This window comes from Petromyzon marinus, chromosome 19 (assembly GCF_048934315.1).
Source record: "Petromyzon marinus isolate PM22_M1 ecotype Great Lakes invasive population chromosome 19, UKy_Petmar_22M1.pri1.0, whole genome shotgun sequence".
NCBI classification, from domain to species: Eukaryota; Metazoa; Chordata; class Hyperoartia; order Petromyzontiformes; family Petromyzontidae; genus Petromyzon; species Petromyzon marinus.
Window position 1 is genome coordinate 15,227,530 of NC_133685.1, and position 26,449 is coordinate 15,253,978.

At 45.3% G+C, this 26,449-nt stretch overlaps 1 protein-coding gene across 4 annotated transcripts in view; it reads right to left on the bottom strand.

Moving 5' to 3' along the window:
* Positions 1–23,230, bottom strand: part of LOC116943806 (uncharacterized) — a 91,709-nt gene extending 68,479 nt beyond the window's left edge. For 2 of the 4 annotated variants that reach the window (XM_032957028.2, XM_032957024.2), the window contains exons 1-2: positions 22,880–23,230; positions 15,393–15,436 (exon numbers count right to left, since the gene is read on the bottom strand). The gene's annotated coding sequence lies outside the window, so the exon portion shown is untranslated. Of the gene's footprint in view, positions 1–10,708; positions 13,504–15,392; positions 15,437–22,879 lie in introns of those variants that run through there. The other 2 variants (XM_032957026.2, XM_032957027.2) reach the window with 2 other exon arrangements.
* Between the last annotated feature and the right edge of the window lie 3,219 nt (positions 23,231–26,449).

Consider the following 26,449-nt stretch of genomic DNA (forward strand, 5'->3'; position numbering starts at 1 on the left):
TCAGCTGAGGCTATGGATTGCACAATGGGAAGGGCCTTAACAAGCGTCTACCAGACGCGGAATCATAATTGCCGAGTCCCTTAGGCCACTGCTATTGGCTGAGCACTATACAGTCGCGACCATGACCTTTGTTTCAAACTTCCAATGGCTTTGTTGCCAGGAGGCAATGGCGTTACCGTAGTGCCGCTATTGTCTGCGCAATGCTAAAACTGTACAGGGGTAACTACCGGTAATATGATGAGGTCGAATGCTGGTAAGCCTAACAGTACGCTTACTTACTTATCTACCAGTTATGTGTTACTTATTTATTGGATATTTCCTTTTGTTACTTATTTACTGTTTTAAGTTCACTCGTTTCCGGTTAGTTTGTTTTCTTTGTGCATGTTATGATGCTAATGTTAACAATTGATAGTGGAATGTATTACAAATGTAAACTTTGTATTAATATGATGGAATTAAGCTGCGGTAACGACATTAAAGATATGAATGCATGTGGGGTATATGGAGGTGTGGGCTATCTGAAAGTTGTTTAACACAAAACGCTATTTTTGCGGGGTATATGCGTCTGCTGGTTATATGCGTATGCGGGCTATATGCGGGAAAATACGGTACTACTGTGCCAACGAAGAGTGGTCAAACAACCACCACCACAACCACCAAACAACCACCACAACCAAACAACCTCCACCACCACAACCAAACAACCTCCACCACCACCACAACCAAACAACCACCACCACACAACCAAACAATCACCACCACCACCAAACAACCACCACCACCACCACCACCAAACAACCACCACAACCACCAAACAACCACCACAACCAAACAATCACTACAACGAAACAACCACTACAACCAAACCACCACAACCACCACAATACCCAAACAACCACCAAACCACCAAACAACCACCACCACAACCAAATGACTATCACCACCAAACAACCACCACAACAAATAAACAACCACCACAACTAAATAATCACCACCCAAACAACCACAACAAAATAACCATCACCACCACAAACCTACATCACCACCAAACAACCACCACAACCACCACACAACCACCCCAACCAAACCACCACCACAACCAAACAACCACCACAACCAACGTGCCGTGGGGGGGGGGGGGGGAGAGGACATTATCCACCAGTGATTTGGCAAGATCGTGGTGACATTTCAGCGGACATTATCTCCAGTTTGCAAATGCTGCCGCCAACGATGTTCTTGGGACTCAGGAAGATGTGCTCCCACACAGCTTGGTGAATTGAGCTCACAAACAGACAGCTTGTGAAAGACCTCAACGCAAAGATCCCTGGGGTTTGATCTTCCACAAACCTCATTATCCACAATAAACCGCATTCACACAAACCATAGCAGGAGATAACGATACCTGATGCACACATCTAAAACAAATAAATACGTCCAGTATTGTGCGACTGTGGTCATCCAGAACAGACCGTAACATCAAATAACGACAATTCCCAATCTACCAGTACGAAGGAGACATCACAGCGATACACTCCTCTACTCCTGACGCGATTCTCTGGCTTGACCACCTCAATGTAAAATTGTAGTTGTTGCTCTGCATCTACATCAGCAGCCGTACGACAAGCAGAAGAAGCAGTGTGAGATGACGATTCGCCTGCTTGAGGGAGTTGGAGAGTCAATGGAGCCACGCATTGTGTGGATAATAATTAGGATGCCATGTCACTGTAAATATATTCTTAGCGTTTACAATCCTATACATTATATATTTACATAATCAACTGAAGCCACGTGAATATAAGTGTCATATTTTTAGAAGTGTAGATAAAAAATAAACAAGGGCAAGGGCCAATTAGAAGGAGAAGTTAAAACATTCGGGACTATTTGCCTTTTGGCCTTTCGTGGAGATGGTAAAGACTTGTGAAGTTGACGTAATATTTATTACCCACAATTGACCTAGACGGCGGACAGTGAATGTCTTAAAGTCGTATTGTGCTGCTCTGGAAGGGCCCCACTCTCTTGAAAGGGCCTCGGCTGGCAGCGATCCAGCAGTCCCCGTCTAGAACAGATTTGCCGCACGTTTTCCGCAGTGTACAGCGGCATATACCAATACACACCGCCACTGGCTTGCATTGTAAAGCGCCCTGGAAAGGACGCTATATAAACCCAAATTATAATAGAATGCGCAGAGGCCTGAGTCGGTCTAAATGTAACACACTTCACTTTCAGGTCGTGGTTCTATCCAGTCTCCAATTTCTTCAATTACCTCACCCAGCAGCCTAATGGCTACTCCACAGTTAGTCACTTGGCAAGATTCACGTGGAGACCTACCCCCTTCCTGCAAATCTCGGTCAACATGGAATAGAAGTGACCAAATATTCTCTCAGAGCTCCCCCCTCCGCCTTTGGTGGGGGAGGCCCTACCGTACACAATGGCGTGAGCGAGCGATTGCCGGGCTGCGCCTCCGTCCCTTCACCTTTGACCCACGGCGGCCACGCTGCTTGGGGCCCTCCACACGGCTGCCGTGGGCACTGTGGGGCGGCCACTGCCACTGGGCACTGTGGGGCGGCCGCTGCCACTGGTGCATCCACGACATTCGTTCCCCGACATTCCAGAGAAAATGGCTGCCGGTTCCTGACTTGTGTACTGGTAACCGATGGTGCGATCAGTTACCCGTTTACCAGTTGTCGTGTAACCATGTCGAGAGGGCCTACACGGTAATGGCCCCAGATGTAATTTGCTTTTTTTGTTTTGACACTCACCAATGTACAACTCACTACTGACAATAATGTGCATTTCTACAAGCAGAGGCCTTGAAAGTGAATATACATTGCACAGCCCATACAAATATTTCCCAATGGATTGGATACACTTGTGTTCACTGATGTGTATTTAATTAAATCCTACAAGCAAGGAATTAACTTTACTCTCCATGTCAGTATACTTCTGCCGTGAGTACATCAGAGTTTTGGACACTCGTGGACCTGGTGAGGTATTGGCCTACCAAGTTGACTTTGTTTGATGATGTGAGCACTAAAGAGATGCACGGATAACCTCAATTATAGGAGACCTGGCTCACGTTTTTCTATTAGCTGCACAAGAGGGTGGCAGAGTTGGCCATTGGGAAGACTCGTGCCTCACAAGAAAGGCGTAAAAGTTCAAATCCCAACTTGGGCATCTTTCTGTGCAGGGTTTGTATGTTCCCCCACCTCTTCTATATGGGTTTTTCTCTGGATCTTCTGGTTTATTCCCATGGCTACACACACATACACACATTGTAACCCCCATATGAAAGACGCCGTGCCACCCGATTATGTACAACCCTGAAAAGCCACGACCTTGCTCCCCTAGTTGCCAGAACATTGCTCCCTGGACAGAAGCTGCCTTTCTCACTCTGCTGTCCGGATATGAAACTACCTCCCCGATGAAATATTGCTGGTGATTTCACCGATTTTGGTCTTCAGGCCTTCAATTGCCGAGCACACATGGAAATCTCCTAACTTCACCACACACCTTGTAGGGACTGAAAATTTGAGCTGCAGTGAACCAATATTTATGCAATTAGATGTATTAATGTCTGATATTGCTAATGTTCACAATTCCACCCAAGACAAAAAAATTTTTTTTAAAATTTTACTTGGATTGGCCAAACATGCCAATGGAAATTACTACATACAGCATATTACATACAGCAAGCAGCAGCAACGTCGCCCCCTACTGCAAAAAACTTGGAACCACCCTGCTGAAAAAAAGTCTTGAAACTCGGCTAGGCTTCAATTAATAAACAAGCATAATTATAGTAATTAATAAATGATCCATTCTACATAGTGGTCTCCTTCAAGTGTGCGTACAATACGTACGCAAGACTTACCACAGGAAAACCTCGCCCAATGTGTTTTCATCAAACGTGTGCTTCGGCTATACAGTCTGGTGTTCTACTGTAATGCGGTGGTAGTTACATTCATGAAGAAGTATATATTATTGGGTCTTTCGGTAAAGTCACATAGATAGGTTCAAAGAAAATAACAAAAAAAATACAAAAAACATGTCGTTTTTTGTTATTTTCTTTGAACCTATCTATGTATACCGAATAGAACCAAAGAGTATGGATCCTTACAGTCACGAAAGCTTTAAATCTAGAACTATCTATGTGACTTTACCGAAAAACCCAAGAATATATACTCAACACGCTCACGCACAACGCCAAAGTTCACTCATTGCCGCATAATTCTAGCCGTCCAGTCATTGAGGACGTCAGTCATGAGGACGTCAGTCATATGGATGCCTAGATGGCGAACCGTTGACGTTCAAATGACTGTGTCAGGCTGGCAATTCGGCATCGGGAGCGAGCATTGGGCGCGAGTGCTGCGGTGTGGGAAGAGTAATGGACATGGGGGTTTTGTGTTGAAGACAAACTGAATGAGTATACACATAAAAGATATGGAGAACGCCTCAGATAGACAATAATATGAGGTTTATAATATGTCAAACTCAGTTTTGCCCAATGTGGAATTTTCCAACCCTGTGTGTTCTCACTCAAAATCACTTTTTAGACCCTATGGGATGTTTTCGCCAGTATCCAGAACGATCAAAAATAAGACTAGGTTTTAAACTTTCTGGTAATAAAACAGGTGTTAAGATGTTCAAACACCAAATAGATACCTTTTGCAAGGCATCAAGTCTGCATTAACCACACAAATTGTGGCAACACATGCAAACAAACATGCTCTAATAACATAAGCATTTTGTTTTAAACTGCTTGGCTTACACCAGAAGACAGCATTCTTTATGGTCTAGTCTCACCAGTGTCAGACAAGAGAACGCCAAATGGTGAAAAGTACAAAAACAATGCAAGACAATAATATGAGGTTTATAATATGTCAAACTCAGTTTTGCCCAATGTGGAATTTTCCAACCCTGTGTGTTCTCACTCAAAATCACTTTTTAGACCCTATGGGATGTTTTCGCCAGTATCCAGAACGATCAAAAATAAGACTAGGTTTTAAACTTTCTGGTAATAAAACAGGTGTTAAGATGTTCAAACACCAAATAGATACCTTTTGCAAGGCATCAAGTCTGCATTAACCACACAAATTGTGGCAACACATGCAAACAAACATGCTCTAATAACATAAGCATTTTGTTTTAAACTGCTTGGCTTACACCAGAAGACAGCATTCTTTATGGTCTAGTCTCACCAGTGTCAGACAAGAGAACGCCAAATGGTGAAAAGTACAAAAACAATGCAAGTATCAGAACACATCGCTCGGGTCAAACAGTTATATCTAGTTAGAGTTATAATATTATCAGAGCATGTTTGTCTGCATGTTTTGCCACAAGTATGTGGTAAATGCAGACTTGATGCCTTGAAAAAGGTATCTATTTGGTGTTTGAACATCTTAACACCTCACATTTTAGTGCCAGAAAGTACAAAAACTATTATTATTTTTCATAGGCTTTTTAGACTTTTGGATTTTCTTAATTTTTCTCCAAGACATAGAACACTATAACAAATCAGCATTCTACGGGGTCGTGCTAAGTGACATCTGCCTGAACTGCAATACAACATTGTAAGTAGTGATGTAAAAAAAACCACTGAAGTGCAATATTTTGAGTGAAGAAGTCTGCAAGGCATTGGAAAAAAAATTACACGAAAACCCACTGATGAGCAGAGAACAGGAGTAAAGTTTCAAAGCACAGAGCTGCTGTTTCAGGACGTGGTTTGCTTATCACTGGAAGGCATTCATAGCCCACAACAACCACTCCTTAACACAGCAGCACATGTGCTTACATTTTAGCCACGAGGTAGGGCAGCACGGCTAATGCACAATGGGGGGGGGGGGGAAACATTGCTGCTGCTGCTGTCGTCTCGAGAGACCGTGAAGTGGCAACACCCTGGCCCAGCACAGCCCACAAAAGTTGGACGCATATAAGGCCCTGCGCCTGCACCGCATTGGGCACAACGCAAAGCTGACACTATTTCACAACTGGCAAATCCCACTTAATAACGGTGACTTTGCTTGCACCTGACGGTGATGCTCCCAAAAATACATTGGAGAGGGGACTGGGTTTGCGAGCCAGTGAACATTCTCAAGCGAACGCTTGCACTGCAATATTGAGAATCGTTCACTATAAAAGCAGTCCCAATGTCATGCAGTAGAAAAATACTCAATCTACTTTTTGGTGCGAGAAAAAGCCATCACACATCAACGTTTCTCAACTGTGCATGAATACAGTGCGTCCCCAAAGGGGTGACTGTACATCAGGCCCTGGCTCATACCACATCATTCAATCTGGCCCTCAATGCAAAGCATTTGGACAGCGCTGACAGACAGGAGAGCTCTTGTTCGACACGACACAGCCACGCAGACCGCTGGCCCACCAGTCTCCCAATCACATCCATGCGCTCTCCGGCTCCGAAAACCGAAATCGTCTGAAAACAAAATCAATAATTGTGCACACGGCAGACACCTGTGGCCACACTGGGGCGCCTGAAGACCATTATTGAGAGTTGGGAGGCTCAAGGTGTCCCTATAGGATCTTGCTATAGGATCTGACAGATAGGATGCCTATCATTCCTCCCCTCATCTACACCGGGATCGTCCCTCCCTATTACACGTGGGCGTTTTACGGTAAAGAGGAGCGACCTGGAAGTGACAGCACATTACTTGAGCTATAAGTGTTTGTGAGGAGCATAAAACAAGCAAACAAACCAGCACGGCTAACAATGGCAGTTATCCACAGGTTGCTTCATGTCTCATAAGAATTGTGTAACGACTGCCTAACGTCTAAGATTCATCCAGGGTTGTGATGATGATGCCCGGTGGTGATGATTATGATGATGCCCGTTGATGGAAGCGTGGGCAAATAACTCCTGTTACATTCTTTGGTTCTTTCGGTAAAGTCAAGTAGATAGAAATTAATAATAAAAAATAAAGTGAATAAAAATATCGATGTAAAGCTTTCGTGACTGCAGGGAATCATCTTCTTTGGTTCGTTCGGTAAAGTCACGTAGAATGAGAATAAAATAATAAAATAAGAATAAGACAATAAAATTCTCACGACGTTTCGGCCACAACACAAGCGGGCTTCTTCAGGTGAAAGAACAGAACTATCGGGACGACAGTGTCTTATTTTTATTTTATTATTTTATTCTCATTCTACGTGACTTTACCGAAAGAACCAAAAAAGATGAATAAAAATAATAAAAATATATATTGAAAAAATAAAAACAAAAACACTAATGTAAACTGTAGCCTGGTTCTTAATCGGAGTGAGTGTACTGGCAGTATATAATGTAGACTGTAGCAATGGTTATTAAACTGAGTGAGCGTACTGGCAGTCTATAATGTAGGCTGTAGCCTGGTTCTTAACCTGAGTGAGTGTACTGGCAGTCTATAATGTAGACTGTAGCAATGGTTATTAAACTGAGTTAATGTACTGGCAGTCTATAATGTAGGCTGTAGCCTGGTTCTTAACCTGAGTGAGTGTACTGGCAGTCTATAATTCAGACTTATTCTTGTTTCTTTCGGTCGTGGTTTTGTTTTTCATTTTTATTTATTTTTATTACAGAAATAACCAATAATAAGTCTACATTAGACTCCCAGTACGCTCCCTCAGGTTAAGAACCAGGCTATAGTCTATATTATGGACTGCCGGTACACTCACCAAACTTAATAACCAGGCTACATTCTACATTATAGACTGCCAGTACACTCACGCTGATTAAGAACCAGGCTACAGTCTACATTGGTGTTTTTTTTGTTTTTTATATTATTTTTTATTCACTTTATTTTTATTTTCTATCTGCATAACTTTACCGAAAGAACCAAAGAATATTAATTCCTGCAGTCACGAAAGTTAAGTCAAAATTGAACTCCTATTATCTTCGTTATGTGGAGCGGCCCACTTGGATAGCAGTATGATTTCTCAACTACATCTATATATATAAAAAAGGGAAATTTGTGATTATGTGTCTGTTCGAAATGTTGAGCATACTTCCCGACATGCAACAAACTTGAAATTTGGCATGTGGGTAGCTTCCAGACTGTACACAATGCAAAACGTATAAAAATTGGCTTTGGTATTTTGGGGGGGGGGGGGGGAAATGACCATTAAGTGTGTGGCGTCAACCCGCATACAGGACTGGCGATAATCGATATCTGGTGAGCGTTTGTGGTATCGATTAAACGGGAATAGGCCGATTCTAAAGAAATCTACACCATTCGATTTATTGCGCGATTTAAAGAATCGAATCTTGGCGCGCGAGCGAAAGTTTTTTTTCCGCGCGTTAGGTTTTATTTTAATTTTAATTAATGAGATAATGATCAAAGTTTTCTTTTCATTTGTATATGTTATGTTTTTAAGTTTTGATAAGTTTTTAAATATATTTTTCCCCCGGGCAACGCCGGGTACTTCCCGCTAGTTGTGAATAAGAGGATTTGTAAAACAGTACATCCATATAACAGATAATAAGGCTTTGATTTAAAGCTTTCGTCACTGCAGTAATTCATATTCTTAGCTCTTTCGGTAAAGTCACGTTGAAGGGAAACAATAAAATAATAATATATATAAAACAATAAAAATTCTCACGACGTTTCGACCATAACGCAAACGGTCGTCATTAGGTGTGTCGGTTTGCATTAATTTATTTTTAAACGGTGTATTTATTTATTTACAAAAAAAAACGTCAGCGCCACGCGCAGCGATTTGGCAGTTTATTTAGAAGGACTAGTCCATCTATGTTCTGAAAAGAGGAGGGGGGAGACGAAAAATTAATGTATGCTGTCTGAAAGCCACTGTAAGCATGAACAATCAATTAAGACCTGAAATGGTTAATCAAATCTTTCCAATGATTGCTAAGCCAGAATCCATCTTCTCGGTTGAAATTGTCTCTGTGCTTGTATATGTGGATAGCCTCCACATATACAAGCACAGGTCTGCTTTGTGTTCACGAATGCGGTCCGAGACATGGCGTTTGGTTTCTCCAATGTAACTACTACCACAGAGGCAACTTAGTTTGTAGACACCAGGGCACTGTATGTCCGGAATCACATCTTTAACAGACGGAACCAGATCACGGATTTTATGTAATGTGTTGAAACGGACCTTAAACACGGTAGGACCAACACCTCGACCGTGGCAGATCATTGTTATAATTCAGTAGGCTCACATGACATTGACTTTTCCAAGACAGAGGTTCTTTGTAAGCCATCTGGCTACCATGAGAGATTCGTTCATGAGGCTATCCACATATACAAGCACAGAGACAATTTCAACCGAGAAGATGGATTCTGGCTTAGCAATCATTGGAAAGATTTGATTAACCATTTCAGGTCTTAATTGATTGTTCACGCTTACAGTGGCTTTCAGACACCATACATTAATTTTTCGTCTCCCCCCCTCCTCTTTTCAGAACATAGATGGACTAGTCCTTCTAAATAAACTGCCAAATCGCTGCGCGTGGCGCTAACGTTTTTTATAAATAAATACACCGTTTTTAAATAAATTAATTCATGCAAACCGACACACCTGATGACGACCGTTTGTATTATGGTCAAAACGTCGTGAGAATTTTTATTGTTTTATATATATTTTATTGTTTCCCTTCAACGTGACTTTACCGAAAGAGCTAAGAATATAAGATAATAAGGCCTTCACTGAACCAACATCTGGTAATGGTAAAGCTTTTGATTTAAAGCTTTCGTGACTGCAGGGATTCATATTCTTGGTTCTTTCGGTAAAGTCACGTAGAAGGGAAACAATAAAATAATAAAAATATAAAACAATAAAATTATCACGACGTTTCGACTGCAAGACAAACAATCATCATCAGGTGTGAAAACCACAACAAGAAAATTAGAAAAAAGTGGCGGTTTTTTAACGTTAGCACCACGGATAGCGATTTGACAGTTTGTTCAGATGGACGAGTCCATCTATGTTCCTATTCCCTTCTACATGACTTTACCGAAAGAACCAAGAATATAATGGTAAAGCTGTTAATTTTAATATGTACAGACAGAATGAACAGAGTTATTAAGACTTTACACGCTAGACTGGAAAGTACAGACCATACATTTAACGCATTTATGAGTTTAGAGCCATAACTTAACAAGTTACTATGAGCCACAAATCCGCACTTTCAAGTATTGTACATATGACAACATAAATACATCAGGGTGGCAGGGTGGCGTAGTGGGGACACTCGTGCCTCAAGCAAGAAGGGACTGGGTTTGATCCCCGACTCGGGCGCCCATCTGTGTTCAGTTGGTGTGTTCTCTCCCCCTCTTCTGCAGGGTTTACACTCTGGGATCTCCGCTTTTCCTCCCAAAGCTAAACCAACCACACAATGTAACTGGTAGTATTGGCCAAACATCTTTAATACTGGACGATTACCTGCAAATTGCGTAATTGGATTTCACATGGCAAAAATCGTCCTCTATTGCAAAAAGACTTGGCAGGACCCTCGTGAAAGAGTCTTGAGACTCTCTTTACCGAAAGAACCAAAGAAGATGAATCCTTGCAGTCACGAAAGCTTTAAATCGAAACTTTCCTGAGTAATGAGTGAAACAATAATTTACAGCGCTAAATCCCCTCTGGCTGCAATTTTTTCTTGCACAGCTTCCAGTGTGCACGACACAGCGCCACGGGGCAGCAGCAGGAGTCTGTTACCAAACACACAGAACCTGTCAAACGGCTCGCACATTCTCACCTGCAGCGGTCCACTTGTGTTCCCACACGGCGTGCACCGTCAAGTCACGAATGCCGCGCGGTTACTAGCCGTATCAACCCCATCAAACCGTTACTGCGCCCAAGAGATTCCGAAAATGCCGTCTCCTCTTCTCATCGTGGGGGGGAAGGGACCATGCTCATCATCATCTATTCCACACGACCACGTTCGTCAACAATCACCTCGCGAGTGTGACTTCGTTCGTTTAACAAGGAGTGCCTCACGAGAGGGTTTTTTTTTCCTCTAGTTGATCCCTCCCAACCCGGCCATGCAGCCGCACCCCATTCTAGGCAAGTGGTTTTCATTGGGAAGGCAAAGGATACAATACACCTACACACAAAACGCACGTGACACACACAGACCCCCAGCAGATCCGAACACAAGGAGCGCAACGCGGATCAGACCCATATTTGTTTTCTTTTGAAGCAAACCGCAAGAACGACTTAAGAGCGTTTTCACACAGATGCATTGCATTGTATAATTAGCAGGGTAAAGGTGACGCTTTATACTCTCGAATTTTAAGCTTTTTTATGGTTTTGAAGAATTTATTCTTTCATTCACGCCCACTGACATTGTTGACTTGTGCCCGGTATCTCTCCCAGGTCTCCACTGCAACAGAATCGTCGTCTCATTGGCTCCTTGCGAGTAAAAACGCGTTACAGGCCCCGGCCAAGTTGCCCTTCATAAAGAGCTGTACAGCTCAATTGGCTTCACTGTGTAATAAACTTTTGACTTCTAATAGTTGCTGACACACACACACGATACACAAAGACCCCCCCATATAGCCTTATTAACAGGCTGTTGGGGAAAGTGATGTTAGCGAGCACCTATGAAGGCCGGCACTGCACACAAGGGGGTGGGTGGCCAACCCCACTGTCTCTCCAGTGGTATTGTTTACACACTGTGGCACCCAGTACTCATTTAAGGCTGAAACAATCTAGGGGAAGCCCAAAATAGATCCAGATATGCATCACTTGTTGGCTATTGAACTTGGGTCGCTGGGATCTTAGCACAGCTACCCCCACACACAAAGACCCCCACCCGGTATAGCTTAAACAGACTGTTAGAGGAAATACTGTTAGTGAGCACCTATTAAGGCTGGCATGGCACACGATGTGGTTGGTGGCCGGCACCACATGCAGAGCCGCCTCTGTCCCTGTTGTGGTGATGTTTACACATCGCACCAGGTACTCATTTGAGGCTGAGTAGACCTGGAGGAGGCCCAGGACCGGTTCAGATATTCGTTGGCAATGAGCGGGAATTTAAGTCGCTTGGTTCATGGTACAGCGTGCTAACCACCGCACTACTGCTGCTCTCACATTCACTGACATGCACACAACCATTGACACAACAGCCGCCATTCTTCACGAAGTGGTGGTGACGTCACCACAGCGATTGTACCAGGCTAGGTGCACTATGAGGCCACGTGAAGTGTCGAAGGCTTGCTGAGAGGTCACAGTATAGACCCGGGTGCCATGAGTAGACAAATGACTGGCAGATGCACCACCTGTGCCCCCTGCTGTGCCAACTTGCTGCATTTTAGCCGCCTGGCGCTCAGCTCATTGTTGTGAACGTCGCTCCTCTGCCCTCCACTGTTGTTGGAGGGTGACTGCCTCCAACTGCCCAGTTACACCTCTGGCACCAGCTTTCTGCAAGTCCTCTCAGCTCCACATCCTCCCATACCGCATCAGTGCATCACTTCTCCAACCCAAGCCGCGCGTACATTTAGCTCCTTCTGTCCGGCCCATCATAAGTTCCTTGGGCATGTGGTGGCTGGACTTGTGGGCAACGTGACCCAGCCAATGCATCCTTGCCTGCTGGAGGAGCTTACTAGCTGAGACCAAGCTACTGTGAATTTGAATAGAGTACTCGGTGGACGTCCACCACCGCAGTGGAAGAATGGTAGGCACATTGTACAGATGATAAGCCGGTGTTCAATGGGCAGATCAGGACATGGGCCCGCATCCACTGTTCCATCACTATACAGTGCAGCAAATGTCCTTTCTTGGACGTCGCATGCACCCATGATGTTGTGTGGATGCGCCGATGCCGGAACAGCATGTTGGCAATTCCAAGCCCATGGGGTGTACAGAAATATAACAACCTCCTACTGTTGGTACTGAGCTGATCTGGCCCATGTGTGATATTCATCGTCGGTGAGGGCATAAGAAATCACAACCACCATGGGAAATGAGCCCACAGCAGCCTGGGACTTACGGCTTCCCACCCCTCGCCTCCACGCTCCCACACCCCATTCATTCTGTTGTATGTCAGCAATGCCACTCCCTGTTGTTTGGTAGTTTCCTGCCGCGGGTGGAGGACTGTCCAGCCCTCATAATGACTGTAGCCAGAGCGGGTCCACCGGACCTCCTGTAATTCCACAGAGGTCCAGGCGGTACCGGTCCATCTCCCCATAGAAGAATGGCTGTCTTTCCTCCGCAGCGAGAGTTTGAACATCCCATGCGGCCAACCACAGTGGTCTCCTTTAGGAACCCCGAGTAGGGGGGGGGGTGGGGGAGGGGTTCAGTCTGGCTGCACCAAATGGGGTTTGGCCAGATGGCGTCATAAACGCCTGTTCCTCTGGGGCCTCGAGCACGCATGTATGCTGAACCTCTTTCGCACCGTACGGAGCCGACCATGCTAATCGCCACAAGCTTAGTTGGGCGTTTCCACCGTGGTATTTAATGAAAAGTAGTACCAGGTGGAGGGGTTACCAGGTCCTCGCACACACTAACATAACTACTACAGACACTCACTGACTTATAAACCCCCCGCTCACACACGCTCACCCCCCACTCACACACGCTCACCCCCCTGTTCACCCCCCCACTCACACCCGACCAACCGCAGTGCTCCCAAACCCGACCAACCTCAGTGCTCTCACCCCCACACCACGTCACCCACATACTGCCCCATACACCACACACCACAATACACACCACCACATACAAAATGTACCACACAGCACTGTAAACCATGCATCACACTGCAACCATAGAAACCACCACACGAACCACTTCACACTCCCGTGCTGTGCACCACTCCAGTGTAAGACATTCACTGATACACATACAAATATCCCCCGTATTACCCTAAAAGACTGTTAGCGAGCACCTATGATGGCCCGTACGGGACACGAGGGGGTGGGTGGCAAGCACCACTCCCCTTTGTCTCCCCAGTGGCGATGTTTGAACACCACACCAGGTACTCATTTGGGGCCGAATCGACCTAGGGGAGGCACAGGACTGGTTCCAATAATCGTCACTGGTGTTGGCCGTGAGCGGGAATTGAATTCGGGTCGCCGCTACACTACCGCTCTCTATAACACACAGACACATTTGCCGACACACACACATGCTGGGACCCGACGTGACCCCCGAGTCCCCAGGCCCCACCTCCCTCATTACCTCCTGGCTTGTCCGAGCACCACCCAAGTCACCCTTTCTCCTGCACTCTCACTCTGCCCTCTCTGCCTCCCCATCTCTCCGTTTACTCTGCATTACCCTCTTCCTCTAGATCTCCATGTCTTCATCGCTCTTTCTCTTGGTCTCTATCCCTGTCTACATACAACCACCTCTCTGTCTGCTCCCACATGCAGCCTTAATGTAGTCTCATCCCGTATGGGTTCAGGTGCTCTTTGGCAGCTAAATGTTATCTAAATCGCTCGATGAAGACTCAAGATGTGAACCTCCTAAACTGCAACATGACTGGCGATGAGTTCATGTTCTCAGGGTTGCAATACTGCCCAGTGGCAGCGCTCGCTCGCTGCTTGTTCCAGAGGTTCACAGCTCGAGTTGGCGGCCAGTGCGGTGATTACAGTTGGCTATGCGCGGTGCGAAAGAAGTTTAATATGCACGCTGTACCAGTGTACGTTCAATATTCCACGCTGTCATTACAAAAAAGATTATGCCATTGTGTGCCGGGAGTTATGGGCCACCTTTGCCAGATTAACAACAAAAATACACCGCAAATTGCTCAATTGGGATCACACCGCAGCAATAATCGCCCCCTACTGGTAAACTAATGTCCACTTGCAGGTCAGGTGCTGAGTTATCTTGAGCCCACAGGGACAGCAGCCACTGGGGGTGCCCCCTTCAAATGTTTTACTGCCAAATCACTCAACTCTGTACGGCGTTCAACCTCAACCTGTATCCACTACTTTGTCCATTCTGCTGCCCAGATACTTATAAATGCATTTTTCCACATTGACTCCCATAACTCTCCAAAGTGCATATAATCCAAAATGCCACAATCAAACCTCGCACACATATACGAGCCCACACAGAGACAATGCATAAAGATATCTGCAGTAGATCCCAATTTCCGAGTCAGCAACAAGATCACCCTCATCGTCTTAAACATCCTCCATGAGCTTGCCCCATGCCTCACGCTGCTTTAAAGTGACTCCACTTCCACAGCCTTGCTCCCTCTGATTAAGTAAACATGGCCCAAATCAATATCCTCTGATTAATAATTGGGTTTATGGGTGAGATCGCATAAACACAGAGTCAGAGTGTCTACAACCCTCCTCCTCCCTACACCCCAGCCCCTCATGCTTCCAACCCCCTTGATCTGTTCAAGTCCAGGCTCAAGACCTTCCTCATCTCGTCCGCATCCTGTGGCTGCCTGCCTCTTCTCTATGAAATGTCATTCAGTCACAACTCACCACAGAGTCTGTTCTTCTCCTAGAAAGCGGTGGTAGTTGAGTTCCTGAAAAACACAGCGTTATGGAAAATCTCGTTATAATAAATAATACAGGGTGTTTAAAAAGATGGACCCAATTTCAAAGTAGTATATTTCACGATGGCAAAATGTTACAATTACACAAAAAGTTACAAACGGTTTAACGAGTTATCAAGTTTTACTAACCATTTTATAAATGCTCTATGTGCCCTCCACCTGCTGTACAGACAACATCGAGACGATAGTTGAATTCGTCCCAAACGCCTCTCAAAGTGTCTTCTTCCACTGAAGTCACCGCTGCCGTGATTCTGTTTTTGAGGTCATCCAGATTAGTCGCTAATGGTGGCACAAAAACACGATCTTTGACGTATCCCCACAAGAAAGTCGCAGGGTGTGGTGATGTCTGGGGATCTTGGGGGCCAAGAGTGTAGCGCCAAGTCTTGGGATCCCATGCGACCTATCAAACGTTGAGGCAGTGTTGTCTTGCGAATGACTGAGGCTCGGGGCTGTTTGTGCGCTGGGAGAGGCATCTAGCGGTAATCAAGTGAAACTCTATGCCCCCACTCTTTCAAGTGGTAAGAGTTTCATTCATGGGCGGTTCGTGGTTGCAGAGATATAGTGATTTCAAATCGGGTCCATCATTTTTAAACACCCTGCATATAATATAGGGTAAAGCACACTCCTCGATAACATGTGAGATTCGTACGCAGGCTGAACAAGGACTGACGTGCATGGGTAGCATTTAGAAGCATCCAGCAGCATCCCAATGCTTTGTTTGATGCTACACCGAGGCAGCCGTACGACCGCGTATTCCTACTCGCGCGACGTAGTTCTGTTCGCTCAATCGTGTTAGATCCAATTCACATCAGTGTTGTAAAAAATGTGTTCCTTCATACATTCAACATGTTGTATCCAATTCGCGTCATGAAAACACGTAACGTTATAGGAGAACAGACTTTACTTCATATCCTTCCCCCTTCTTGCGACCTCGTGAAGCACATGCCCAGCTATGTTTTTTTACAGGAACTCGCGACGCGGTGACATTTCATCATCGCCATCATCAGCAGCCATGAACAGTACACTGCTACGCTTGGCCTTGACATTTCTCTAAGATGTGGGTGTTACCATCAACCGCATCAGAACATCAACAGGCCACTGTGCACACCACCTTTATGGATGAAAAAAAATCAAAGACCAGCCACAGTCGTGCGATTGTGGCTACGCAGCCCAGACTATGGACCATAAAGTGAATCCTGTAGTCTGGGCTCCCTCAACAAAGGTGGAATAGAAAACCTAAAACTCTCTCCTGAAGACCTATCATGGCCAGCAGACCTCGACATTCGCATTTAGCTCCTGAAAAGTCATTCGCAAGACTAGAGAACAGTCCACTGCTGGATGACAGCACCCCGTGTCACAGTCATCCTTCACGGCCTTGCGATACCAAAATCCATTATGTCCCTGATGAGATGATGTCATCGCTTCTTCTCCGTGGTGGTCATCCTCTCAGGAGAGTGCCTCAATTTGGAGCGCTGCATTTCTGTCAGCCTCTAATATCAGCCTACATTATGGGACCTCCTTTGCCGGTACCAAAATATGAGAATAGGTTTTCCCTTTTTTCTGGCCACAAAACAGGTGTTAAGATGTTAAAACACCAAACTGAAACCTTTTACAAGGAATCATGTCTGCATTACCACATATACTTGTGGTCAGAATACAAACAAAAAACTTACTCTGATAGTATATGCATTGTCTTTGAAACTGATTGGTCCACACCAGAGTGGACCAACCCTCCTATGAATGTCTTAGCTGCCTACAAACACATCACAATGCACTTTCTCCACCCCCTTCTTCATCCAGAGTGGTGTGGACCAATCAGTTTACCAGGCTTGCTGGGTCTTTTTCTCCCCGACCGTGGCGAGGTGGATTTCCACACAGCTCTCTCATTGACATGCTAATTTCTCTGCTCCAGCAGACCCACCTCTCCCCCCCCCCCCCTCTCTCTCTATTTAAGGCCTCGGCACAGAGGCGTTGGGTCTCTGTGTGTCTATGTTGTGTGTCTCTGTGTCTCTGTGTAGTTCCTCTCTGCTTGTGTCTGTATGTGTGTCCCCGTGTCTGTGTTTTGTCTGTCTCTCAAATCTAGCAATCTTTGGAAGAACGTAACCACCAGGTAAGGTGATGACTTACCTGGTGGTTAGCGGACTCTCTGTTGGATTGCATTGTATTTCTAAGTTCACGGGTTTCTTTTCTACCTGATGACGATTGCTTGTGTTGCAATCGAAACGTCGTATTCTATTATTTAATGTATTTTCTTTCTACGTGACTTTACCTAAAGAACCAAAGAGTACAACCATTATTTTCTTTCATTTCGTGAGCTGCACTTTTGTTTTGCTTTCACTGTGTGCATCTGTAGCCCCACTCTGAGCCCTCGGTGTTTAAGTTCTTTAGTTATTTCCTTCTGCTCATTTCCATTGGCTGCCATATTGATGGTCGCCACAGCGAATCTAACAGGGTTCACGCTTTCTCTAATTGTGTTTTTGCCTTTTTCGAATTCAATTAAATGCAAATGTCTTCTAATGTTGATGACAGTAGCCTCATGAGGGAGCATTTCCTTGCCCAGTCCCTTTTCTCATGTGCATTGTTAGTTCATACATGCAATTCAGGGCAGCTGACTGCGTCAGTTTTAAATTCATGAAATGTGGACTATAACAAGACAGTTATATGTAGATGCGAATAAAACCACACACCACCCTCCAGTACTGGAATTATGCTGGTTCATTCTTCAGAATCAGAATATTTTTTTGATACTGGAGGAATCCGATGAGCTATGAAGCTCTTTTTCACGGATGTCCTGTAGGGGGTGGGTAAGAACGTTCCAACAATAAAAAATAAAAAAAGATAGGAGTGCAAAGTACAACAAAGGCAAACAAATCGCCTAAAAACATACGAATAAAGCTAAACCATCCCCATCTTATCAGGCAAAGCCCACTGAGGTATCAACTTATTTATCACAAGCAACTTGACCACAAATTATGGCTCAAAAAAGTGGCTTATCACGTGTAAATTTATCACTGCAAAATAATTCAAATAATCTTAATGCACGTTTCTAAATGTGGAGGGAAAAACCAGAGGACCCGGCGGAAAAAAATCCACGTGACCACAGGGTGGGGGAGACGTGCAGACTCCTTGATTCAGTCTCTGCAGAAGTCCGCCTCCTTAGCGTCACGTCACATCGTGAACTTACCCCAATTTACCCCCTCTCAGATCTACTGCACAGTAGCCAAGTTCACAATCCTATATTTCAGGAAATAACCTGTAAAACCCTCTATGATAATAACAACTTTGACCAGTAAAAATGCACAATCTACCCTCCCATGAATGTCTTAGCTGCCTACAAACACATCATGATGCACTTTCTCCAACCCCTCTTCATCCCAGGTAGTATCCACATCACGAACGTGGATCACTATACTAAAACTAAACTTTTTCTTTTACCAGGTAAGGCTTACGGAGCTATGTATGTAGCTCTTTTTCAGAGGCGACCTGGCCACAAATCAAAGCTCAACGAAGCGGCTTCTCAGTGTGGAAATTTAAAACACCCAAATACTCAAAACGCACATTTCTAAAACGTGCAGGGAACAACCGGAGCACCCAGAGAAAAATCCATGCGACCATGGGGAGAGAGACATGCAGACTCCAAATGTTTAGTCGGCAGGGTCAGCATCGAACCCGCAAACTCCTACATACCAGGCAAGGAAGATAACATCTCGCCACGGAACACGGATCACGAACGCATATAGCCAAGGCAGATCACTAACGTGGAGCATAACTCTACAGGGTTTAGGAGAGCTGGACCAAATCCCAGTTTCGATATTTTATACTATGATGCGAAGAGTGTAAACAATAATAATAAGTGTTTTACATAGCAGTATCATTCATGCAGACTGCATCGCACAATCCACGACACACAGCGGTGCACATAAAATTAAGATGTTTTCATTCTATGAATGATGAGTGTTCATCCGTGTGGGAGGAAATTGGAGCAGCCAGAGAACAGCACACGTGTGATGGGGACAACAATGTCCCATACAGATGGAGCCAGATAAGAGATTAGTCCACAGTTGCTGTGCCACCTCTGGGCAAGCCATAGTACAGCACCTCGACGCTCACGGGAAGGGCGTTTCACAACATTTGCGCGATCCACCAACCCTCACTGCCTTATACAATGCTGGATTACGGACTGCCACAAGCACCTGGCAACACAAGTGTTCCCAGTTTGATTGTAAGGTACCGCACCATCTGTCTCCATAGCAAAACAAACCACACTACCATTCAAATAACCTGAATGCAATGAACACTAATTTTAGCAACAGTTCCTGTAGCAGCCCAAATACTACTTATTGCAGTTAAGTGTTTACGCAGAGGCAATGGCGTCCAGGTAGCCCATGTTAACAACCATCTTCATGAAGGACATTGGTACTGTAAGGTTACTTTCATTATCAAATTTAGGCCATCATCCGTTCAAGCTGTGGCGTTTTCTGCCCAAGCCCACTTACATTACTTCACTATTTCAACGATGTCATTAACCTTGAGGTGTTCTCCAATCCACGCTTTCCACTTTGTCTCTCAAATTTTTTTCTCGGCATGTATCTCTACCTCAGTTTATTGACACATAGGCTTTCGCGACCAGTATTATTCATAATAAAATAGATTTTTAGGGGTTAGATCGTGCATGTATAAATGCCGTACTCAAATTGTAAATTGTGTATTTACTCTCGAACACATTGGTGTACTGAACTAGTAACTAATTGGCACGTTTTGTTTACGTGACAAACCTTACGAATTGGCTGTGGTGGCGGGCTAACAACACATTTATATTTCCACAATCTAACCAAAAAAACTTATTATGCATCTCTACCTGCTTCTTTGCCCACTTCAGTTGCCGTTCTAATATCTTTATATATGACCTTTTTTGCCATATGTCAGAGCACCTCGTACGCAAACACATTTACAATTTATTCCACAGGCACATTTCAGGTACTTTTCATTTTAGCGACTGATTTCAAAAGTTATCCTAGGTACACATAGACTGCTGTGTTTACAGTGGTGTGTGTGCCTCCCAACCCTAGAACATTCACAGTCGAAATTAAAACGTGTTTTTGTCCCCATGCTTATAATCAGTAAAACGTCATTGTCATCCTTGAGGTATAAGCCAAGCATCCTGTCATTGTTTCTCTATGGTGAGCATGGCAGTAGCGTGCAGCAATAATGCACATGCACCTAACGTTGCATGCATCTTCATTCAAATAAACTAAACTATTATTTTACCAGGTAAGGCCAACTGAGCTCTTTAGCTCTTTTTCAGAAGCAACCTGGTCACAAATGATAGCTCAACGAAGTGGCTTATGATCGTGGAAATTTAAAGCAGCCACATACTCTAAACGCACATTTCTAAATGTGGAGGGAAAAACCGTAGGACCTGGAAAAAAATCCACACGACCACACAGGAGAGCCATGCAAACTCAGGAGTCAGGGTTTGGATCGAACCCACGACCTCTATACCAGGGGAGGTAATTAACATCTCGCGTGGTATTACTATTCACACCACTGTGTGAATGAATGGGCCGATTCACGCACATGGTGGTGAAACCTCAGAGGCTGACTACAGTAATTGGGGGCAGGGTTCCTTCCTGTTACAAGGGATGTCCGGCATGCTGCAAAAAATAATCTAAGTATTTACCGAAAATTACATTTGATTAATAATATAATGCCGCTTGTTAACCCAGGAATGCCCTGCCGGGGGAGGGGGTAATGCGACGTATTATCCCAATCGAGTAATTTGCAGATACATGTTCAGCATTGGGATGTTTGGTTCAACACTCGTGACACTGCATGTTTTTAGCTATGAGAGCGAACTGGAGAAGCCGGAGGAAACCCATGCACAACAACAGGGAGAGAACATACAAACGCCACGCAAAAATGCGTTCGAGTTAGTAATCAAATCCAGCGCCTTCTTGCTGTGCGGCACGAAGTATCATCACCACTCTGCCATTCGGCCACCCAAAACTGCATCAATTGCTGAAGATGGCAAATGTCTGAGATGTCTTTCCTTCTCAAATGTTCACAGCCACGTTTAGTGCGCCAGTAATTACACTACTCGCTGTTCTAGTCAGGTTTAAGCAGTGCACTGCCATGCATTTACGACAGATGAAGGCTACAAGGTTCAGAGTCCATTCTACAATGTCAAGTCAGCCAACGTTACCAACTCGCTGGAAAAGCTAACAGCAAGGGTGGCACACATATAGTGTGCATAAGAAAGCACGTATGTCTGTCATCAGTCTGACCCAGCCGTAAATAAGGAAACATTACAACCGACCAATGTGAATACACGGACCAAACTGGACCAAGTACACGGTACAAAATGAAGGCAAAGATCCGCCATGTAGTCTACAAAAACGATTGGGGCAACTGCTGTAAGCGAGAATCTATGATGGGTCCATACGGCACACGAGGTGGTGTGGCCAGGGAACACGCCCGGCCGTATTTTTCTGTCCAGTGGCGATATTTACACACGGCACCAGGTACTCAAATAAGGCCTAGTCGACCTTCGAGAGGCCCACAAATAGTTCGTATATTCATCACTGATGTTCGCTGTGGCCGGGGGAAACTGGAGAATTGCACAAACCACTGCAACAACATTATCCTCTACGGTGCACGCACACACAGCCAGTCCAAGCAAGCGGTCATCGATGTAGATAAGAGTTGATACGTTTGTTGAATAGAGCAAGGTAATTATACGAGTTTGGGAAAAGATACGATGGAATGGAATTCCCAAGTGCAGGAGTGCGAGGGATGAAGCAGAAAGATTTGTGTTGTGACCTGCAGTATGATGAGCGGATGAGTGAATGGATGGATGGGTGAGTGGGCGAGTGAGTTTTTTGTGATCTGCAGTGGTGGTGGCTGAACAGTACGGACGAGACGAAACAGTTAGAATGAGATACCGAGTCCTAAACATTGGTGGAGGAATCAATGAGTGATGTTCACGGTAAAAGTAACCATGGTCGTTGCGAGAGAAGAGCGATGAGGAGGCTGATTGACTACCTGTGAGCGAGTGACTATTGTGAATCGGTGAGCGCTGAATCATCAACCATCCTCACTGCTTTTACGATTCTGGGCGTAGGCAGGCAGCATCATACTACACAACAGCTGTGTGTCACCAGCACGAGCTGGGGACACGGAGACACACACAGTGGGCACACGGACTGACAAATCCCTCCTCACTCGCTCACCACCCCTGGACCTCATTCGCTCACCACCCCGGGGGCCCAGCTCCGGGCCACCCTCTTGTCCCCCACCTCGTCCCCGCGTTGTCTCCGTTCCGTGTCCGCGGCTCGGGGTGGGGACCCCCCCCCCAGCTCCGGGGCGAGGTGACGCGCTCGGCGCTCGGCATCTCGCGAGGAAGGAAACACTCACCCAGACCGCGACCACAACCACCTCGTCCTGCGGGCGTGGACGAGGAGAGATGGCGACGAGGAGGAGACGCTCATCCAGGGCCGCAACCACAACGAGCTCCTCCGGCGAGGCGAGGAGTGAGACGCGGGGCGGAGGGGGACGAGGAGGAGCGGGGAGACGCCGCACATCCAACGGAAGCCGCAGAGCTCGAGGGGAGGAGGGTGTGGCTGTGGTGAGGGTGAGAGTGGAGGGGTGAGTGGTGGGATGATGGTGGCGGCAGAGGAGTCGTGGATGGGGAACGGTGGGGGTGGAGGGAGGGAGCAGGAGGAGAGGGGCTCTGGATTGGGTGGCGGCTGAGAGGAGAGGTGGGGGGACAGAACGGGGGAGGGAGGAGGCTCGCGGGGGGTGCACAGCGGATGGAGGAGATTGCTGGGGGGGGGGGCAGAGGGGGATGACGTCACCACGTGTCCGCCTGCTCAGGCTTGGCCGCCTTGAGCCCGGCGCTGCTGCTAATGAGTCACCGCCGGCTCGCCTGAGCCAAGTTGCCGTGCTGATGATCAGATAGCAACTCCCTCACAGTGGCTCTTCTTAACCTGGGGTGCACGCACCACCTGGGGGTGCAAGATGCCCTTTCTGGAGGACCCTTGAAAGCAGGGGCGGAGCCAGGATTTCAGGCCGGGGTGACATTCAACCAATTTTAATTTCAAGAATGATTAGAGAGTCAGGTTGTTGAACTAGACGCTATCGGTTGGCGACACACTCTGACAATGCAGTTGCACGGAGTCCGCCAGACCGAGTGTCGTACACTTATACGCAGAATGTCACCCCTGTCACCCCCCCTGGCTCCGCCCCTGCTTGAAAGTGCAGGGACCGTAGCATATGCCACTTTCGCTACTAGGATAATCCGGCACTGTGTGGGCCCCCCTCCTTTTTCAAGATTCACTTCTACTGAAATAGCTACGGATGTTTTAACCCGTAAATATAGCTTTGGTGATCTGTGCCTAACGCCTGACACTGTACGCTGTGTGTAACGCTGGGTAGGTTATGTGGATCCGAGTGACGTCAAATTATTATCCAGTAGAATTCATGCACACGCTTAGTTTTCAGTTTCAGTTTTTCAGTTTATTTATTTTGGTATAGCCCTGTGAGCCATTCGGCTCTTGAATCGGGTGCAACCACAGCAAACAAAAAAACAAAAACACGAACAAGAAAACATCTTAATGTGACTATGTGACTGTGCAAACAGAAAATCCATGAAAAAACAGCTAAATATTCCTGAAAAAAGCACCGTACACCAACGCTGTGTGCAAACAACAACCGCAAGAAAACTTAGATTAAGGCAAATAGTCTAACTCCGTACTACAACAAAACAAATATGTACAAACCAAAAAACTTTTCGAAATCAAATAATAAAGCCATAATTGCAAGGTAACAGTGATCGAATTTTTACAATAAACTACATAAATAACATGTAACACCAAATCCTAGAGCCATAGCTGGCTGCATGAGTTACTCCACAACAACAGAAGCATCAGTCGGAGTGTCAAATTTTTCAATGCACCTTTAAGATCAGCACGCTAAATCAAAATACATCCGGAGCGAAACATTTTATTTTATTTTACGCCAATGAATAGCAGTGGCAGCAAGGGGTGTACAACTCCTCTAGAGCAGTTTTGAGAGAATATCTCATTGGTAGCGATTTAAGTTGCAGTTTATTGGAAATAGCATTCCAGACCCTGGGGGCATCAATAGCAAAGGCCCTTCCTCCAGTTTTTGTACGGCAATAGGGAATGTGAAGCTGGTAAATGAGTGAAGACCTGAGGTCAAATTTGTTCCTTGAAACAGAGAGGAGATCCAGCAGGTAGTCTGCGGATTTTTTTGTAAGTACATTGTGAAAAAATAAGATCTGGTGCACAAGCCGTCGAACATTAAGAGATGTTAAGTTTGACCCAATGTAGAGATCACAGTGGTGAGTCCTATATGGGCAGTTCAATGTAAATCTTAAGGCCGAGTGATAGATGGAAGCAAGCTTCTTCAGTACAGTACTTGGGGCTGATTTATACACGATGTCACAGTAGTCAAGTAGATGCAGTATGGTAGCTTTTATCAATTCCAAATGGAACATTGGGGGGAAGCAGTGCTTGTGTCGATACAGAAAACCAATTTTTATGTTTGTCTGTTTACCAATATAATCAATGTGATCTTCAAAATTCAGTTTTGAATCCAGGATGACCCCAAGATACTTATAGATCTTGACTTGCTCTATTTGATAATTATTTAAGGAATGTAATTGGGGAAAAGTAACTTCCTGCTTTAGTCCTGGTGAGAAGCATAGCACCTTGGTTTTGGAGGTATTCAGGACTAGTTTAAGAGCAACTAGCCGATGTTGTAGTTTGTTGAAATCACCCTGTAACTTAGCAATCACGTCATCTGGAGAGCGGCCAGCAGTAATCAGTATCGTGTCATCTGCAAAAAGATTTACCCTGGAATGATTCAGGTCAGTGCCCAAGTCATTGACATGAAGAAAGAACAAAAGGGGGCCGAGGATGGAACCCTGTGGAACCCTTTTTGTTATCTTAACATTGTTTGACCTCCAACCATCTGTGAATACAGTTGTGCTGTATTTTTTTCGGAACCCATATTGTTTTAGATGTAGTAGATTGTTGGTGGACAGGAAACTACTAATTTGGTAGGTCAATAATTTTTCAAAAATTTTCATCAACGGGGACAAAATTCAGATAGGTCGGTAGTTATTTGGATCATCTTTAGGGACCCCTTTGTGAAGTGGACGGACATAGGAATACTCTTTGGTTTTTTCGGTAAAGTCACGTAGGTAAAATGAAATAAATGAAAACAACTAAATTAAATCACGACGTTTCGGTGGCAACACAAGCTTCCGTCTTCAGGTGGAACAGACACAGCAAAATTAGCTGTATCAAGTGAACAACTCTGGGACACACGAGATTATATACAGGTTAAGGGGGGGGGGAGGAGCCAGGAAGGGACGTGGGTGGGGAGGGGGGGGGCTAAGTTAAGCCGCCTTTTGTTATTCTGCAGGGGATTCTGGGGGAGGCGGTGGTGTACTTTCACGTAAAACCACCTTTTGTTATGCTGCAGGGGGTTCGGGGGGAGGGTGATGGCGTGCTGCAAGAGAGCGAGTACAATCCTGGTAGAAAGGGAAATGGCTGTATCATTTTAAGCCAGCTAAAGTTGGACTTGGTTGATGAAATCTTTCCAAAAGTTGCTCAATTTAAAACCATCCTCTCGGTTGAAGTTGTGCCTATGTTTTTATAACTGGATGGCTTCATGGACAAATCTTTGGTAATAACCGGGAGGTTTGCATAGTACTTTGGTATCGGAGAAAATAATGTCATGAGAACACGCTCTGTTGAAACAATGATCAGCCACGGCCGAAGAATTCGTTCTGCCACGTTTCAAATCTGATTTGTGCTCGCGAATTCGGTCAGAAATATGTCGTTTCGTCTCCCCGATATAGCAGTCACCACAGGTACAACTCAATTTGTAAACACCGGGGTACTGTAAGTCAGGAATGACATCCTTTATGGATGGGATCAGATCACGGATTTTGTG